Genomic DNA, 6,818 nt, shown 5'->3' on the forward strand with positions numbered 1-6,818 from the left:
GGTGAGGAACAAACAGTACCTGAGTCACCCTTGGTCAAAAAGAAAAAGAAGGCTAAAAATCTGAGCTGACCACTCAAGCCACCTCTGCATCCTCTCAAAAGGATGTAGTTGTAAAATAAGGACAGGAACAGACTCTGGGGGCATCCTCTCAACATGGTGTCTCTATTGAAAAGAGCACTCTCTCTAATGCACCCTGTAACGAGTCTGCACAAACACTTGAAGCAATTCAAGTGTATGGAAGGAGAAATAAGGATGACACACACAAGGAGAGCACATCTATTGAAGTTCCCTCATTTACTCAGGGGGAGCTGCCAACACTCAATATTGACATTCAAAATCTAATATCTCAAATTTCTTCTTCCTACAATAAAACTCTTGATTCGGGTTCTTAAGAGTTTCCAACTTTAAGTGACATAGTTCTAGAAACTATGATCACCACCCAGGAACCACAATTAGTTAGTGAGAGGCTACATGCTGGGGTAGACCTTGATGACACCAACACAAATACAGGGGTTTCATCAGTTTTCACTGAAGACATTGTAATAGAAACAAATGCACCTTCATGTGCAAATCAACCTTCACAAAGACACAGGTTGTATGTTTGAGGGTAGTACTCCTGAGGGAGAACTATCTAAATCCTCTCCAATTCAATTGTAGGTTCCTCTTGTGGGAACAACTCCCCTCACAACCCTAGCTGAGATTGCACTCACAATTGAAGCTAGGAGTTTAATTTCCAATGATCCTACTATAGGGGAGGCAAGTTTAGCACATTCAAGTGCAAGCTCACTGCAAAATGAGCAAGGGTTTGAGGATAGAGTAAATGAAAGTAACCTAGCTAACTTTACTCCAATTCAAATGGAGGTTCCCACCACAAGTGACGAACAATAAACTGTCAAAACCACAGAGCAATCTGTGAATCAAACGGTGACCTTAGTCACAGGTGGTTCTAACCCATCAGATCAACCCTCTACTTCTCAACCACAAGAACCACATATCATTTTCCAATGGTTACAGACAGCTGAAACTCAACCAACAACTATGGATGATCTCCTTGTTGATCAAATTTCTGGTCTAGCCAACATCTAACAGCATCTTCTTACCTCAGATATGAGCAACCAAGACTATCAAGCTATTCTGCTAACCTACAATAAAGAAGTTGAAAATCAGAAGTAGAAAATAGTTAATGAAGCTAAGCAAGATGGATATGTAGATGCTTGGTTGTCTAAGGACTTTTCTTTGGAGATGGATCACGTCTTGGCCAGGTTTAGAGATGAATATGTAACCATACTGGGAAGCAATGCCAAGGTCCTGACTCCTCAAGAGGTCTATGATGAAGTCAATGAAGTGTACAAGGCTCATTTCAAAGCTTTTCACCTATTTGGTAGAGCACTAGAAATAAAATTGATTGGCTATGAAGACAAGATCATGAAGCGGGTGAGAGGTAAGATGGATGAGATTATTCCTTCTCAAGTCAAGATCACTTCAAGATTTCAACACTTTGCTGACCAAATGGTCAAATTTGATCTGACTTCTGTAGAAAAGGATGTCAAAAATCTCAGACAGTCTTTCATAGCTCTGCATGAGGTAGTTCAACAACAAATTACAAGTTCAAATGATATAAAACTCAAGTTGAATCAACTCCACCAAAGCAGGTATGAGCTATTTGCTCTTCATATGGAATGATGAAACAAGCTGTGCAAGATACCTTTGGTACCTCCCTTTCCTCAAGTTCTCAAAAACCCACTTCTACATCCACAAACTTACAGATTCAAGCTCTCCAACAACAAGTTACAACTCTGCAGTCTTCCAATGATTCACTCACAACTCAAGTGCAAGCCCTCACTACTCTGGTGGACTCCCACAAGCATTTACAAATACAAAACTCTGTAGATTTGGGATTCATCATGGAAAACTTAACATTCCATTGCCTGCACTTCCTGAGACTGTGAGACCAGAAATACCAACTCCTCTACTCATGCCTGTTCCCAAGATTAAAGGGAGATAGAAGCTAGGATTCAACAATCCAAGGATGTTGGTAAATCAAAGGAGCCTTGAAAATTGACATCAACTACTCAAGATGGTCAAAGCTCTTCTAAAGCTCAATTATCAAAAGATGTGGGGAAAGACATACTTCTAAAAGCTGCAGAAGCACCATGTCAAGATCAAGAATTCAATGAACTTCTATCAGTTTTATGGGTGTCTCTCCACAACAATTACGTATTTCTAGGGAAAAAGAGATATTGCCGATCATAATTTCATCAAATCTCACATCTGGAGAAGAAGAAAAAGTGGTGAAGGTAGTTGGAAAACACATGAAGGCTATTGGGTGGAGTTTAGCAGATAATCGGGGAATCAGCCCCACATTATGTGTTCATCGTATCCACTTAGAAGAAGGTGCAAATCCTGTGAGAGTACCTCAGCGTTGACTCAATCCTCCAATGATGGAAGTTGTGAAGAAAGAAGTCATCAAGCTATTGGATAATGGAATCATTTATCTTATCTCGGACTCAAAGTGGGTTTCTGCCGTGAATATTGTTCCTAAAAAGTCTGGAGTTACAGTTGTAGCGAAGGAGGAGAACAAATTGGTGCCTCAAAGAACCATCACTTGTCATAGAGTTTGGATTGATTATAGGCCTCTCAACAATGCTACAAGGAAGGATCATTTTCCTTTGCCATTCATTTATCAAATATTGGAGAGGTTGGCTGGCTGTGCTTATTACTGTTTCTCAGATGGATAATCCGGATATAATCAAATCGCTATAGCCCCCGAAGATCAAGAGAAGACAACATTTACATGACCTTTTGGTACTTTTGCCTTTTGGCGCTTATCTTTCGGTCAGTGCAATGCGCCTGGGACTTTTCAGAGATGCATGATGAGCATATTCTCTGATTATGTGGGAAAAATTATCAAAGTTTTCATGGACGATTTCATTTTTTTTGTGATGATTTTGATGGTTGTTGGAGGAACTTGAGATTAATTTTGCAAAGATTCGAAGAAACAAATCTGGTGTTGAACTGGGAAAAGTGCCACTTCATGGTGACCTAAGGTATGATTCTTGGACATGTGATTTCTTCAAGAGGCATTGAGGTGGATAAAGCAAAGATTGAGTTGATTCGGTATTTACATGCTCCGACAAGTGTAAAGGAGATTAGGTCATTTCTTCGACATGCTGGTTTCTACAGAAGATTCATTCAAGACTTTTCAAAAATTGCAAGACCTCTAACTAACCTTCTTCAGAAAGATGTTTCATTCGAGTTCAATGATGAATGCAAGTTAGCATTTGAGGACCTGATTGGAATTTTCCCTTCGAGATAATGTGTGATGCTTCATATTATGCTGTTGGAGCTGTACTTGGGCAACAGAAAGACAAAAAGATGCATGCTATCTATTATACTTCGAGGACCTTAAATGATGCACAACTCAATTATGCAACCACTGAGAAGGAGCTCCTAGCTATTGTTTTTGCTTTGGAGAAATTTCGGTCATATTTGCTTGGTACAAAGATGATTGTGTACACTGATCATGCGGCCTTAAAGTACTTGTTGGCAAAGAAGGAGGCAAAACCAAGACTCATTCGTTGGATCTTGCTGCTACAAGAGTTTGACATTAATTTTAAGGACAAGAAAGGATCTGAGAATGTTGTAGCTTATCATCTAAGTCGCTTGGTGAGGGAGTAAGAAGATGTGCCTATAAATGAGACATTTTTGGACGAACAACTTCTCCAGATTGAGGTAAGTGCTCTAAAACACTTTATTACATGGTATGCAGACATTGTGAATTACTTGCACACTTTTTTAAACATGATTCAAAATTTTATGTGTGGGATGATCCATATCTTTGGAAGTATTATCCCGATCTAGTAATAAGAAGATGTTTTCCTGATAATGAATTTGAATCTGTGTTAAGGTTTTGTCATAATTATGCATGCGGAGGGAACATAAAACATAAAACATATTGGGAAATTAAAAAATTCAACATAAAACATATTTATTAAAAACAATAAATCAAACCAAATCACATTCTTAATTTTTATTCAAGATTAAAGCAAGAAGCAAACCACTGATCTTTGGCTTTAACGATACCCTTACTTATTCTATATTATATTCGACACAAAAAGGGTCTAAGTTAGTCACATCAATTTTCATCTATAATATTTTGTAACAGGAGTTAAATACGAATGTGGTTGATTATTTGCATGTATTTTTGACGTAGTGCCCCTCCCCCTTTCGCCCACGTACGTGTTTTTACTGTATACACACAATTATACAAATCTTGGTTTTACTATAGCAAATCCATAAACACCTTCAACTTGCCAGAATAAACTCGGTGTATTTCTTCATGAAAAGTCAAAACCTTATTTCTCACCTATATTAAAAAAATCAACAGATGGTGTACATACGTGATCCCAAATGTATATAATGCTATATATGCTATTAAAAGGTCTTAGAGAGTATGACATTATCAATTACTAGTGTGACAAAAAAAAAGAGGATAAATATTAATAAAAGTATATATATTATTTAATCTTGTAATAGGATGATTAATAATATATTTTTTTAGTGAAATTTTTAAGCCAGCCAGACTTAGACTGATAGGGTTAAGGTAGAAACATGCTAAAATATATGTGTTATTTACTTGTTATTTAATTTATGCATTACATATGGATTAATACTATTTTTGAGACGGTACATAATTAATATTAATCAAAAGGTGTCTTGGTGGTCTTAATTATTAAGTAACATATAAGAATATGTACTAGTTAGCTATCACCCATCTTCACTCATATAGGTGTTCCAAAGTTATTTTAGGCTAAATAGAAATAAATACTGGCAAAATTGCAATACTAATAATCAAAGAATAAAATTGGTGAAACTTCATGCAAGAAATAATATGCCGGAAATACTAAAGTTAATAATTACAAAGCTTCTTAGGAGCCTAAAGCAAATCAAGAAAGTATTATGATACTCCATCAGGCGTAACCATGTTGACATCGGGGGTTCCCTTCTCGGCCTCTGACATGATCTGGTCTTGCTGCATCTTGCTGCCGTTAATAATTTCTACGAGCATTTGGGAGAAAGGTTCCAACCACAGTCTGAGAAGAAAATGAGTGTTAAAATTAAGGTTAAAATTATTTAGAAGGAAGCACTATATGATATCAACCTATTGATTTCATGAAACTTTGATTTTATGATTTTTCAATAAGCGTAGGTGAAGGCCTCTCGAAGAGGAGTAAACTATAAAATAAAGTCTAGACTTATAATGCACCGCCAAAACTAAATAGATAGTATACATTATGTTAAATGTTCATGATAAAACAGGGGTATTAAGGTAAAAAAGTGCAGGTCTGACTTGATGCAAGCTCAGTAGCTTCAATCAGCAGAATGTTGGAAAGTAAAATGCATCGAAACAAATTGAAAACAAATTGAGCATGCTAGTATATCTCAGCCTAACGATTTTACAACAACTAGCATGAGCCACACTGACTTTTTACATTTAAGTTATTTGTACATAATTAAATCCTAACAGTAGAACAAAGAGAAGATCTTACTTGAACCCCGCCAGCTGCAACTAGCGGGCCAGCCACGGCACCTCCTATGACATGGCCGTCGGGACATGCTAGCGATACACTGACACCACCTGTTCTACATCTCCCCATTCCAGTTTCAGCCACAGTAAATGAGCCAGTCAAAGACAAGATTTGAAACTGACCCTGCAGTATATAGTTTGAAATTGTGCATTAAAGAGAAGAGAGAGAAAAAAGAGAGTACTAATTCCATTATTAAGTAGATTTTTATTGCAACAAGGATACTCAGAGAAGCTATACAGCCATAGTTGTCTCCCCACTCAGGAATTACAAGTAACACAATCACCCTGATCCGAGCAGGGCATGTCCTCCATTCTTGTATGTAAATCAGCAAAAGTGGGGTCTATATGTAACTATACGGCTATAAATCACAAGACAAAACACCTTTTTCATAATTTCTTAATTAAATCAATTTGCATTCAGACGAGATAGCTAACAGACATATGCACATACATTAACCTATAGTATGAATTCAACCAATAAATTAGAGTTGAAGTAGTAGTAAGGAAGATAGGAGTCAAACCTCATAGGTGACTGAACCACCAGAAGAAAGGGGATGAGAAATCAGGGCACTAGAAACAGTTCCGTAGGCAGAAACCACACAAATTCCTCTAGGCCCGTTTTGAACCAGAGACATGATCTTTTTAATAACATCCTAAAAGAAACAGTACAAGATATATTTAACACAATTTAATAAAAAATTATACAAGAAAGTTTAAAAAGAGAATTAGTATGTATACCTCCCCAGAGTCTACATGTATCACATGAGCCGTAAAGTCTGCAGCAGCTGTGTCTGCATAAAACCCACCTTGACAAAAGAAAAATTACAATGCATTTAGTTCCGATAATAATAACTAGGGAACAAACAAATTCTCATTCCTATAAACAAAATCTATTATTTTTTAAACCGCCAACAGCATAAATACAGATAAATACCTAAACCCCAAAAATATAGTAGAAAAACACGAAAAGAAAGAAGAAGCAAATGTATAATTATTTTTTGAAATTCAGTGAAGGAAAAGTACTCACTCATGGAAGCAGGCATCTGCAAGTTTTCAGAACCCTGCGGCCGTACACGATCACGGCCTCGCCCACCTGGGCCCCGGACAGAATTTTCAGCTGAGGGAGACAAGTTAAATGCTGGCTGTGGTACCGGCGGTGAAACAACAGCAACTCTCATGGGCATTGATGAAACAGCACTCATCGCTGGGGGTGAACATACAGCACCCATCA

The 6,818-nt window shown here is 37.3% G+C and overlaps 1 long non-coding RNA gene across 1 annotated transcript; it reads right to left on the reverse strand.

The window, feature by feature from the left end:
• Positions 1–4,883: 4,883 nt before the first annotated feature.
• Positions 4,884–6,201, reverse strand: LOC141711106 (uncharacterized). Its single transcript, XR_012571216.1, has 3 exons — positions 6,109–6,201; positions 5,550–5,711; positions 4,884–5,093 (listed from the first exon to the last, which is right to left on the reverse strand). It is a non-coding gene; the product is annotated as an uncharacterized LOC141711106 (long non-coding RNA).
• Between the last annotated feature and the right edge of the window lie 617 nt (positions 6,202–6,818).

This window comes from Apium graveolens, chromosome 3, assembly GCF_009905375.1.
Source record: "Apium graveolens cultivar Ventura chromosome 3, ASM990537v1, whole genome shotgun sequence".
NCBI lineage: Eukaryota > Viridiplantae > Streptophyta > Magnoliopsida > Apiales > Apiaceae > Apium > Apium graveolens.